This window comes from Euprymna scolopes, chromosome 14 (genome assembly GCF_053919585.1).
Source record: "Euprymna scolopes isolate OS-2025 chromosome 14, ASM5391958v1, whole genome shotgun sequence".
NCBI lineage: Eukaryota > Metazoa > Mollusca > Cephalopoda > Sepiida > Sepiolidae > Euprymna > Euprymna scolopes.
The window spans coordinates 77,081,907-77,095,176 of NC_136495.1; the positions used below are offsets into that span (position 1 = coordinate 77,081,907).

The 13,270-nt window shown below is 34.6% G+C and overlaps 1 protein-coding gene across 2 annotated transcripts in view; it reads left to right on the forward strand.

Annotated features, from left to right (window-relative positions):
- LOC145293106 (dynein regulatory complex protein 9-like) overlaps positions 1–13,270 on the forward strand; it is a 1,598,532-nt gene that overhangs the window by 191,481 nt on the left and 1,393,781 nt on the right. The gene's annotated exons all lie outside the window — the stretch shown is intronic.

The following is a 13,270-nucleotide window of genomic DNA, read 5'->3' on the forward strand; positions in this document are numbered from 1 at the left end:
TGTGTAGTCAGGTGGGAAACAGGCAAGCGGAAGAGAGTTCCACAATCGTGCACTTCTAAGAAAGACGCTCTGCTCATGGAATCTACGTTTGGATTTAGGCACAGATAGAGAGTGGGGGAAATTATTGACAGTAGTTTCAGCCCCAGAGATTGGAGCTCAGACGAGCACTTGCCATGGAAATAACGATAAAACAAAGACAGGCTCGCAACGTCTCTTCTGTAGGAGAGAGGCTGCAGGGAAGAGAAAAGGGCACCCTCCACTAAACCACGAAGTCTATTTTGTACTCTGTCAAGGAAGGATAGACTGTTTTTAGCAGATGTGGCAGCGGTACTCCATCCTTGGACGTACTTGGCTTTTATACAGATAGAGAATTGCATCAGTAGTGAGATATCTTCTGGAGCGGTAGAAGGATCCCACCATTTTCCCAGCGTCCTTGGCAACAGACCTGATGTACATGTTCGATTTAAGATCAGGAGTAAAGGTCAAACCCAGAAGCTTGTCAAAACATGGAGCCTCCCCAAGACGAGAGCCATCCATTTCAATTGATGCCAGACGGGGACCAGAGCGTTGATGATGTAAAGATAGAAGCTTGGTTTTGGATGCATTAAAAGTGACCAGCCACCTCTTCCCTCATTGTACCATGCGCTCAAGATCAGAGGAGAGAGAATTAGAGAGAACTTTGTTATTTACGGCCTTTGATGTGTTGCCATAGATGGTCGTGTCATCAGCATAGATATCAACGAATGATTTAAGTATGTGTTTTGGGAGATCATTGATGTAGATCTGGAAGAGAGTTGGAACCCTGAGGGACTCCAGCATTAATACTGTGGGCTTCTGATTTCTGCCCATCAACCACTACTCTCATGAACCTATCAGAGAGAAATGATTTAATGCTTTTTTTTTTCGACAATAACAAAACATAATTTGTCTAACTCCCGCACATAAAAAAGTTTCCAGTTTGCAATGAAGTAAATCAATGAACGAGTCAACGCGACGCACGTGCGTGAAAGTAGGCAAACTTTTAAAAATGGACAGTTCCTTTGTTCTTTAAAGGAGATAGTTGTGTTTTTTGTACTTTTTGCAACAAGTAAAAAGTTCAACCTACAAAAACGCTTTGTAACAGAAGTCGTTTTTATTTTTTCACTTTTTGCTCAAGAAAAGGAAAAAGATTTTAACTTACGATTTGAGTTTTCATTCTTCCTTATTTGCATTCATTTTTTTCTTTTCGTGCGTTCGTTTCTGCGTTCCTTTTTATGAATGGTTTCGTTGCAAGTTATGACTTTTACTTGTGGGACCTTCGATAAAATGCCTCCCCCTTTTTTCTTTCAAAATTAACATGAGCCGGGTTTTGCTTGTGAATTTCCACGCGTAAATTCTTTTCGAATTACCGTGAATTGTTATTTTGGATTCGAATTCCTTTGTCGACAGTTTGTTGTGGTTATAATGTTGAAAGAAGAACGTGACGCCTTGGAAACAATAAAATGAAATATATATTAACAAAAAATACAGAAACATATTGGTTGAGTGAGACTCCGCTCAACTGTAAGGGTGCCTCCTCCCCACACACAGAGGCATATATATATATATATATATATATATATATATATATATATATATATATATATATATACTCGGTATTCCAGGTTAAAGATATTCAAAGATGAAAACCAACGAATTTAACGAGGTTTATATAATAGTGCTGATAAAAAGAGCAAAATATACTTTTATTTATATTGTCGGAATTAGCATACCGACGAGTAGGGGGGAGGGGAAGAAAAGACGGTTTAAGTCTTGCAACGAAATGTCGACGTTGCTTACAAGTAGCCTTTCCTTGTAAAAGTAACACATTGGTAACGATGGTCGAAGTGTAATTTGTCTAAAAGACTACAACAACTACTACAACAACAGTAGAGCGGCCACCCCATTTTATCTACTACAACTCTCAGTCAACGAGATTCACGCGTGACTGAAATGTATATTTAACTTGTATGGAATAGGCACTCAGGTTTGATTAACGGACCACCGGCCGTGTTGGTAACAGCTACCAGCACTCCTTTCTTCCCCACCGACCTACCCTCGGCAAGTCAACCAATTCAAAATTCTCACAATATTGACATAAACATTTTAGATGGTCACTACACAATCATAACAACGTTTTGGTCAGTCAGTTTCAAGTAACTGATGACATCAAAACATTGCCATGATTGTGTAGTGACTGTAGGGTTTCGAAATTTTGGAGACGGTTTTATTTTGGTGTTTTGATCTGGGCATTATATTTTATATATGTTCAAAATCGAAGGCAAAACAGAATTTCGTAAATATTTTTAGAGTTCTTGTAGAAGTCTGAAACGATTAATTAATAGCGTTGCTTTTCTGCTCATTTAGATAAATTATAATTCTTTGAAAGTTGTTTATAAGAATCAATCAATGTTCATTTGATTTCGTATTAAGAAGATAGTTCAGTGAGAAAGACTGGAATATTTCAACGCATTAAGTTTATACAGATTGACAGACAACAATAAGTCAAGTAGTTGTGTGTGTGTCGTTATGTTTATGAATGTTTGTGTGTGCGTGTGTGAGTGGAGAGAGATTTTGTAGAAATTTTGTAGAGAGAAACACCCAATAAAGGGGCGCCTAGCGACATCGATGCATGAACTCGGATCAACTGGGTTCCATTAGTTTATTTAAGAATAATCTTTTAGGTGGCTCTCAGAACGACCATTTCAAATAAATTCAGAAAGTTTTTTGATTGGTCCCAAATATAATTATTTGTTTTTATTGAGGAGAGTGTATGCGCAGACGACATGCGTACAAATCAGTTTATGCATTTTGATTTTGGACGTCGACGTGTAAACATTGACCGCTACATAATAACTCTAGGGGTGTGTTTTGCACCAGTTTTGGGGGTTTACTTTAGGGTGTTTTGTAATGGGAGAAGTATTTTTGGGATGAGTCTGATTCAGATAAATATTTTCAGTGAAAAAGATTTGCAGGTTTTATAATCAAATGTGAGAAAAACGAGAGATATTGTCATACGGTAAAGAAAACAAAATAATGAGTTAAGAAGGCATATATTCACAAAAGAGATATTTTATATGTTTAAAATGGAAGGTTTGCATCGATAGGAAAAACATAAAATGTTTGAATGTTTTTAAACTTCTTGTAAAAACAAGAGAGTTCATTAGCTGAGACATTAGAATAAGTCTGAATCGATTAATTAAGAGACGTGAGTTTCAGTGATCGGGAAAAATTGTATTCAAAACTTCTCTGCTCAGTTAAATAAATTATAATTCATTGAAAGTTGTTTAGCAAAATCAATGTTCTATTGTTTTTATGTTAGTAAGATAATTCAGTGATAAAGTTTGGGAATATTTCAATTGATGGCTTGTTTTAAATGAGCAGACGACACTAAGGGACTCAAGCAGTCATTGTATGTGTGTCCAACAGTCATCCCGTAAGTGTTTTTTTAAAATTTTTTTTATTTTTCTTCCTTTGAAGATTGTAATGCCGGGTATGGGGCAGCCAAACCAGCTGCCAACATTGCCCCGCTTTTTTATTGAAACCAACCGAGAGCTCTTTTTAGTATCCTCGCTGTTCCCTTAAGTGCAATTGTCTGAATCTCTTTTGCACTTGGTTCACCAGGAATATTAGTTAGGTAGGACTTCAGGTTATTAACAGTGTATGATTACGTGAGTTGAGAATTATGACGATGAAGGAAACGTAGCACTGTCTGAATTTTTGGTATCAGCTTTTTATTGAAAGAAAACCTGGCTTTTTAAAGGGTTCAGACGGCTCATCGAAAGACTAATTCGAATAAATTCAGAAAGTTCTGTAATTTGTCAAAATATAATTATTTGTTTACACTGCGCGAATACGGACTTTGATTTTGAACACCGAAGGGTAAAGTTCAGTGTTACACAACTACAGGTAAAATATTGATCTGAATATAAATTAGAATGTATTTTTACAAAGATACAATCAAGATACAGTAAAAGTAAATTTGCTAAAGTTACAGTCCTTAAGCAAAATAAACCTAAGATAGTACGAGCTCTACACGGTTAAGAGGAGCAATTCATATAATAAATAAAAGATCAGAAATAAAAGTTACATAAAATTTTATTATATTATCAGATTAATAAAAAAAATAGAAATCATTATTTACTGATCTACTGATATAATAAAATTTCATGAAACTTTTATATCTCATCTGTTACTTACTATATATAAAATGCAGCCAAAAATAAAGTCTGCACATTTTTTCAGAAACTGACAATTTAAGCTAAATTGATTGTAACTGTTTAAACAACCTATACCTCATTTGATTCGCCTTTTATTCCTCTATAATTTTACCTGTTCATATTTGAATTTAACTGAACTATCCTAGTGTTCATGTCAATTAAAAAAAAAATAGTTTCAAATCGAGAAGACAAAAATAAACTCCTTATCAACAAATAAGCTTAAAATCAGCTTAAAATATCCATCTTTTAGCATCTCTAATCGTAAGTGTTGTTGTTCCTATACAACGTAACATTTAGTCCATATACTTCAAGTTTCTCTTAGTGATCGTCAGGAGCTCATTAATCCCAACCTTTCTGGTTTATCCAATCGAGAAATCAGCTGCCGATTGAAATGAGATGAGCAAACGACACGAATGACTGTGCAAAAGCACCAAAACCATGGCAACGTTCATGATGCCCCCAAATTTGGCCATCCTAGAGTTACTTCTTATAGGGAAGATAATGCTATCAAGATCCACATCCTCAGACACAGATTTGAAACGGCTCCCCAAATTCAATAACAGAGTAATCTTGTTAAAAAGTGCTCTCTTTCTACAATTAAGAACAGATTAAAGGAATTTAATTTGCGATGCTGTGTTCCAAGACACAAGCCAATGATGTCTGTAAAGAACAGAAAACGAGGTCTGGACTTCATCAGATGCAATGAAAATCATAACTCTTCATATTGGTCAAAAGTACTTTTCAGCGATGAAAGCAAGTTCAATAGGCTAGGTAGTGATGGTAGGCAGTACGTCCGTCGAAGGAAGGACGAAGAATTTAATCCTAGGTTCAGTTTTGGTGTGGGGCGTTATTAGTGCCAATGGTCTAGGACCTGTAGATCGTTTGCAAGGTTGAATTAATTCGACCAAATATATTAATATGTTGACAAAATGTTCTACCCTAATTTGGCGGGAATTTGGATGATAATCCCATCTTTATAAAGGATAATGCTCCCATTCACACAGCTAGCAATGTCAATGAAAAGCATGATATTTTGTGTGTGTATATATATATATATATATATACATACATATATATATATATATATATATATATATATATATATATATATATATATATATATATATATATATATATATATATAAATGGTTATATATCTGTCCGTATGCTTCTAAGTCTCCATAATTTCAAACTTTATCTCCTGCAAAACTAAATGTCGCAGAGCGGTGCTAGGGGCTTCAAATGATTGCTTTTTTTTTACGGGCTGTTATTTTATGCGTCTTTAGCCGTTAAAAAATAGTTTTTAAAGAATCAAAATAGAGTCAAAACTGAAAAGATTGTTACACATTTCGTACAGTCAACATTGAACTGCTAGTATACATATAAACAGCTTATTTTTAATTTTTAATTTTTAATCAGTTCATATGCATGTCACGTGGGTACAGTGGAAACGTCACCAGTTTTGAATGCTACAGTTTTGCTATCGGTTTCTATTCTAGCTGATGGCACCCAAATACTCTTTTTTTTTTAACTTTTGAAATCCAAACTATAATAACATATACGAAATCTGGACAAATTAAAATATTATATTTAAGCGTATTTTACATATGGGCAAAGCCGAGCGCCTCTGCGTTAGTATATCTACATAATATATATATATATATATATATATATATATATATATGTATATATATATATATATATATATATATATATATATATATATAAGTTAAAAAAATTTTGACATCTGCGGTCTCTACCAAATTCCTCAAACAATTTTTGGTGTAAACATTTGAAATTTTACATAAAGTGTATTCAGACATAGGGCAAGCTTTTTAGTCGGTATTTGGCCGAAAATTTGGCTACTAAAGTGTAAAAGTTCAAAAGATTTTACCTTTGCGTTATCTAGCAAACTATTCAACCAATTTTTGGTCTAAACATTTGAAATTTTACATAAATGGTATTCAGACATGTAGCAAGCTTTTTAATCAGTTTTTGGCCGAAAATCTGGCTGCCAAGAGGTCAAAGTTGAAAGAGTTGACCTTTACAGACTTTACCAAACTTGTCCGTCAATTTTGGCTCTAAACACTTGAAATTTTAGATGTAGGTTACCTGGACATGATTCGAACTTTTAAATCTATCTATCTATCTATCTATCTATCTATCTATCTATCTATCTATATATATCTATCTATATATATATATATATATATATATATATATATATATGCATAAAGTTATGAACAGCACATAGGGCCCGAGAAAAGCGGGGTTGAACTGCTAGTATATATATATAAACAAGTGATAGTTGGCTATAAATATAAAGAATATGAAGAGAGGGTAGATAAGGGAATATATCAGAGAAAATCGATTCTTAGTAATTGATGCGATATATTTGAACCGTGTTTCTTTGCAGATTCTATTGTTTTTTTTTAATTTTGGTGTCATTCGACATCTTTAAAAATCTTGCTTAAATTATATACGAACAAATTGAAAAATGCGTACCAATCAATTTCTCTTGTATGGAAATTGATACATTAAAAAATAATAATTGAATCTCTGTTCAATTTGAACAGCTTAATTCGATTAGATCTGATTTCGCTGGGAATTGTATGATTAGCTTTTTTTTTTTTTTTTTTTTTTTTTTTAGCTTTTCATTTGCTTTTACACAACCTCTATTAATTTATTGTCCGAATTTTCAAGAAACTGTCATTATTTTCGTCTGATTTATTGAAACTCATCTCGGTTGACCCCGTGTAAAATCGTCCAGAATACGGAAGCTTTTAATTAAAAAATAAAGTGCAATGAACTTTAATAGCTTCTAGCTATTGTCTTTTAGGACAATAAATGTGTAGATGTAAAATTAAATAAGTAGTTTTAAGCAACATTGAACCTGGTCGGTACCAGATGTCAACCATTTTGAAATACCAGGCGCTGTATGTAGGAGGATGTCGACACCTCCGTGCAATAACTACAAAAGCCTAATGTTGTTACCTCCCCTTACGGAGATATACATGTGACTGGGGACAACGTGGGAATTTAATATTCCCATGAAACTTTCGAGAAAACCAGTTCAGTCTGCCTAGAGTGAGTGCGCTTCAGTCAGGTTCGGTAGTTCTTATGTCCAATCCGTCTACAACTTAAAAAAAAAAAAAAGAAAAAAACATCCAGAATTCTCAATTCTGGTTCCCCTATATACTTATATTGTCACTATAGACACACGACGATCTTTTTCAATAAACATAGAGGGAAAACATTTATAAATCGTCGATGCCTTCATCAGGCTTGAAAATTAGGTCCTCATCAGGCTTGAAAATATCCAGCCTACCCTCCTTCACACCCTTCTTCATACCCTCAGTAATACGCCCTTTCATGCCCTTCTTCATACACCCTGTGGGTCAGAAATGGTCCAAGCTTGTCACCCAGGTAAATTGTAGAGCCACTATTGGTCAACACTGATTCTGAGGAATATTAAAATCCATTAATAAAATGAACTCAATTTTATTACTTACTAGCAGTCTAGCCCGGCTTTTCTTGGGCACTATGTATTGTTCATAACTTTATGTCTCTCTCTCTCTCTCTCTCTCTCTCTCTCTCTATATATATATATATATATATATATATATATATATATATATATATATATATATATTAAAAAGTTTAACTCATATCCAGGTAACCTATATTTAAAATCTAAAGTGTTTAGACGCAAAATTGGCGGAGGGGTTTGGTAGCATGTGCAAAGGCTAACTCTTTTAACTTTGACCTCTTGGCAGTCAAAATTTTAGCCCAAAATTGATTAAAAAGCTTGGTGCATGTCTAAATACCCTTTATGTAAAATTTAAAATGTTTAGACCAAAAATTGGCTAAATAGTTTGCTAGAGGTCGCAGGAGGCAATATTTTTAAAATTTGATCAAATTTTGACTCCTTCAAATTTACTGTTTTGGACTCAAATAAAATTAAAAGTTTGAGCCATGTTCAAGAAACCTACATGTAAAATTCCAAGTGTTTAGACCCAAAAATTGTCGGAGAAGTTTGGCAGGGTTTTCAAAAGTAAAATCGTTGAACTTTGACTCCTTGACAGCCAAATTTCTGGCTGAGAACCAATTAAAAAGATTTTTCCAATCTCAATACTCCTGTAAAATCTCGAGTCTGTAGACTGACAATTGACAGAGTAGTTTGGTAGAGAAATATACACACGCACACACACACACACACACACACACAGACATTTTCACTTTTATAGATACCGGAATGGGTGCCCGGCGTTGCCCGGGTATTTGGAGGTGTATATTGAGCAAAAAAAAACCCCAAAAAACAAAAAGCAAAAGTGGTAGTAAGAAGGCAGGCTCGAACCCGTACCGCAAAGGAGGGAAAGAACGGGGGGAAAAAACGTGACGTCTTTGCTGTTACGACCACCGTCAAACGGGAAGTGATCTAGGTTTAAATTAAGGCCAGACAATCGAAAAGAGGGGATGACTTTCGAAAATATCGGCGAAAAAAGCGACCCCTCCCTGTAGAAAAGTGCCCAGTTGAGGGTGAAGAAATAATGTTTTTAGCCAATTTTTCGTTATTTGTCGTCGGAAGGGTCGAGCTTCAAAACGATACTGATCTTGTGAAAATCCATCACGTCTGTCGAAAATTTTAGGCAAACATACAAACATACATACATACATACATACATTTATATATCGACCCAAACCGATTAAAAAGCTTGCCTTATCTCTGAATGCCCTTTATGTAAAATTTCAAATGTTTAGACCAGAAATTGTCTTAGTAATTTGGTAGAGACCGCAGAGGTCAATTTTTTTTTTTTTTACTTTAACCCCTATTATGACCCCTTTAACATTTATTGTTTTGGACTCAAATCAAGTTATTAAGTTAGATCCATGTCCAAGGAACCCATATCTAAAATTTCAAGTGTTTAGACACAAAATTGTCGGATTTTTTTTGGATTTTACCGTCACTGGATTTTTTATCTTCCACCAGACTATCCATTCATATGTAATCACCCTTTTCTTTACCATATTTCCTCTGCTTAACTTATTTTGTTTTCAAGTAAGATCTTTGACGTACTTCTTGTTTCATCAAATACTTCTGCATGCAAAATCCGATCCCGCATTTTGATAATTCCTACCCTCTGATGAGAAGGAAAGTATTTCTTCGAAACTCCGCGGATTAAGGACTATCCATTTATCTAGTGTTTCCTTTTCAGATTAAATATGTTTTTAACTCATTTCAAAGTGTTTTTTAACATATTTTATTAACTGTTTGCTCATATATATATATATATATATATATATATATATATATATATATATATATTGCACCGGAGTCATATGAATATATATAATGTTTATCGGCATGTATATATATATATATATATATATATATATATATATATATATATATATATATATATGCCGATAAACATTTACCTTTTGAGCTTCACAATGCCGATGCAGTTGATGTCAGGACAGTTAGGAGATGGGTTCGTCGACTTCCGAGTGCCAACAGAAATGTAAGTGACAAGATGCGCTCCAGATTTTTATGACCAAAGTATCAAAAGAGGTTGACAAAAGTACATTGGGAATGGTTACGACTTTATAGAAAAATAAAATCTTGAGCACAATGAGTCACTTGTTTTAATAGTACCATTCTCGCCTTTGTAGTTCTTTAACATTTTAGTATTTGAGTTAAAAAATAGGAGGCTTTACTTTTGAAACGATCTTAGTGTATCTATTTCCTTTACATATGCCAAAGGTGACGGTGTTCAAGTTGTTAACGACACGGAGTGATAACCTAGATTTCAAGCTCAAATCCAGTTCGTTCCGCAAAAATCACTTTCACTTAGGATGTTGGAAACCTTCTCGTGGTCTCTCCTGTGAGTACCCAATGTCTTTCTAAAAAGAAGTTCACAATACATTGTAGTTTACATTGCACTGTAGAGAACCTACTGTTGATTTTATAAAATGATTTTTATATATAATTGCTTGAATTAAAGTTTCAAATGCAAAAGTAAAGTATCATGCTTCAATTGTGCTCTAAACAAAATCATTCATTTCGTAAGCGCCGCTGTCATATCAAAGAACCTACTGTTGATTTTATATGCTTAGCCTTACTGCTTGTACTGTGATAATGGCTTGAATTTAAGTTTAATATGAAAAAATCAAATATCATAGTGCAATTGTGCTTTAAACAGAAACATTCATTTCGACCGCACTCCTAGCATATTAAAGAACCTGCTGTTGATTTTATATGTTGGACCTTTTGGCTTGTGCGGTAATAAAGCTTATCAAATGAACTTGTGATATTAGGGTGTATAATGTGTTAACTTTGGTCAAAATCGCCTCTTCCTTCTTTTATTGGATTAATTCAATTATCGATACAAACGTATTTAAGAACTACTGCCAGCCAAATAATGTACCTTTATATAAAATTTCATAAAAATCGGCCCAGTCGTTTTCGAGTCCATAGGGAACTCTCTCTCTCTCTCTCTCTCTCTCTCTCTCACACACACAGTTCCTTGTATACAATAGTAGAGATACAGATGATGATGTAGATAAAGTTAACATTTATAATTTACAAGACCAGAAATATTTACAAGTATTACAAGATTTAATAAACATTACAAAGACTCATCAAACATTTCTTGCAGAACATGGAATATTGAACGACAGAAGGATAATATTGTTCCATTCGGAAACATTATTCTTACATTAGAGAGAGTCTTCTTTTGTTATTTTTGTATTTTATATTTGGATTGAGAAAAAATCTTAACATAATTTTTTTTATCAAGGTTCTAAAAGCCATTCGAGGATAAGGATTAATGAATGTAAGGTGGGAGTGTAGTAATTGTTAATGGTGAAAATTGGTTAGCATTTGATTACTAAAGGGGGACCGTTCGACAAGAACTTGTTTACATTGGACTTGAAAGCTACGATATTGTAGTTGGCGACAGGCTGGCAATTATAGAAATGTTCATGGAATCTGCGTTTAGCTTTAAGGTACGAATAGAGAATGAATTGTTGATAGTAGTTGTAGATAGTCGAGTGTCTTTTTTATTTAATAGACATCGGCGCTTTTTGCTGTCTTACAAGAATATTGTTTTTTCATGAGAGGAATAATGGTAAAAGAATTTTCATGATACAAAAAAAAAAAAAAATTAGGAGGAGTCGAATTTTATTTGAAGGGGAAAAAGTCACCATGGTTCCGTTTAATATAATGTTCAATTTGCAAATCTGCTGGAATCATCACTTTTTCGCTTTATTAGTTTTTTGCGACGAGAAAATAAGCAAAATGCTCGCGACAACTTCTTATAAAGGAAAAAGAGCCGGTAAAAAATTGTACGAAATAAAGGGGAAAAAGAAATAATGAGTGAAGAAAAAATAAAACTTCCTGAAAAGAAAAGAAAACAAAACAAAAAACAAAAAAAATAACAAAAATCAAAACAAAACAAAAAATATTCGACAACCAAGAAGAATATGTGGATGTGAGTTAATGTATAATAAAGAGAATTTGAACATATCTCTTTCTATACAAAGTTAGGCATGTGTTTATATATATATATATATATATATATATATATATATATATATATATATATATATATATATATATATGATGGACTCTCCCGTCGCTTTCGACGTATGAGGTTCGGACAACCCATATTTCTAAAACTCATTTATGCTTTTGCCTCTGATGACTTTTTAGTCCAGCAAGGGACTTGCAAACAAGGCCACAAATAGAACATGAATGTGGATTTAACGCTGCAGATATTGGTGCGGCTGCTAGTCGTTTTGCTCTTACTCTGTTTTCTTTCAGTTGCCTTAAGCTTTCAGATTGAAACCTCTGGAGACCTTCAAAACACCTTGATCTCCATCCTTTTCGGTCATTCACCTCATCTTCAAGATTCCTGTAGGGTATGTTCACTGCAGACAAGTTACTCTTCAACTTGTCCTTGTACCTAAGCCAAGGATGTCCGACAATTCTTTTACCACCCTCAAATTGACTGTACATCGCAATTTTTGGAATTCTGTCATCGGGCATCCTCAATACATGACTAGCCCACCGCAATTGCGATTGAATAAGGAATGATTCATTGCCAGATATTTTGCATTTTGTGAATAATTCGGCATTTGATACCTTATCGCGGAGGCTAAGACCACATATGGAGCGTAGACAGCTTTTGTGGAAAACATCCAGCTGATTAATGTGATGTCTGTATGGGGTCCATGACTCAGATCCATAAAGAAGAATGGAAAAAACAACAGCACGGTATTTTTGTGTCTAGTCGAATACCCCTTTTGTTTCACAAGCGATGGCGAAGATTTCCAAAGGCAGAAGTGGCCTTAGCAATCCTGTTGACAATTTCATCATCAAGAGAACCGCCCTGGTTCACCTTGCTACCAAGGTAAGGAAAGGACTTGATATAATTGATATCATGACCTTCGACTTTCAGCTTGCGCGCAGGAAATCTATACTCTGGTGGATTTTGCTTTACGCCTTCAACTTGTTTTGGAGAAGGGTGTGGCTGATGCACTACCTCAGTCTTCCTTATGCTAATTGTCAGGCCAAAGGCCTTGCACGTGGCTGAAAATCGATCAAGAAGAACCTGGGCTTCTTCAAAGGATGTGGCTACCAGTGCGGCATCGTCAGCGAAGAGCAAGTCGCAAATAATTTCGGTGTGAAGAAGAGTCTTGGCCTTAAACCGTTGATTGTTAAATAAGCCACCGGATGACCGAAATTGAAACTTGACACCAGTGTTCAAATCATCAAATGCATGTTTCAGCATTAGTGAAAAGAAGAGCGCAAAGAGGACTGGCGCCATTACACATCCCTGTTTGGTCCCATTCGTAACATCAAATGGATCAGACATCATACCATCTGAGACAACATTGGCCTTCATCCCCTCGTGAAAGGAAATGATCACGTTCAGCATGTTTTCTGGAATACCAAGCCTTCTTAAAACTTGCCAAAGAGCATCGCGATTCACAGTGTCAAAAGCCTTCGTCAGGTCAACAAACACCAT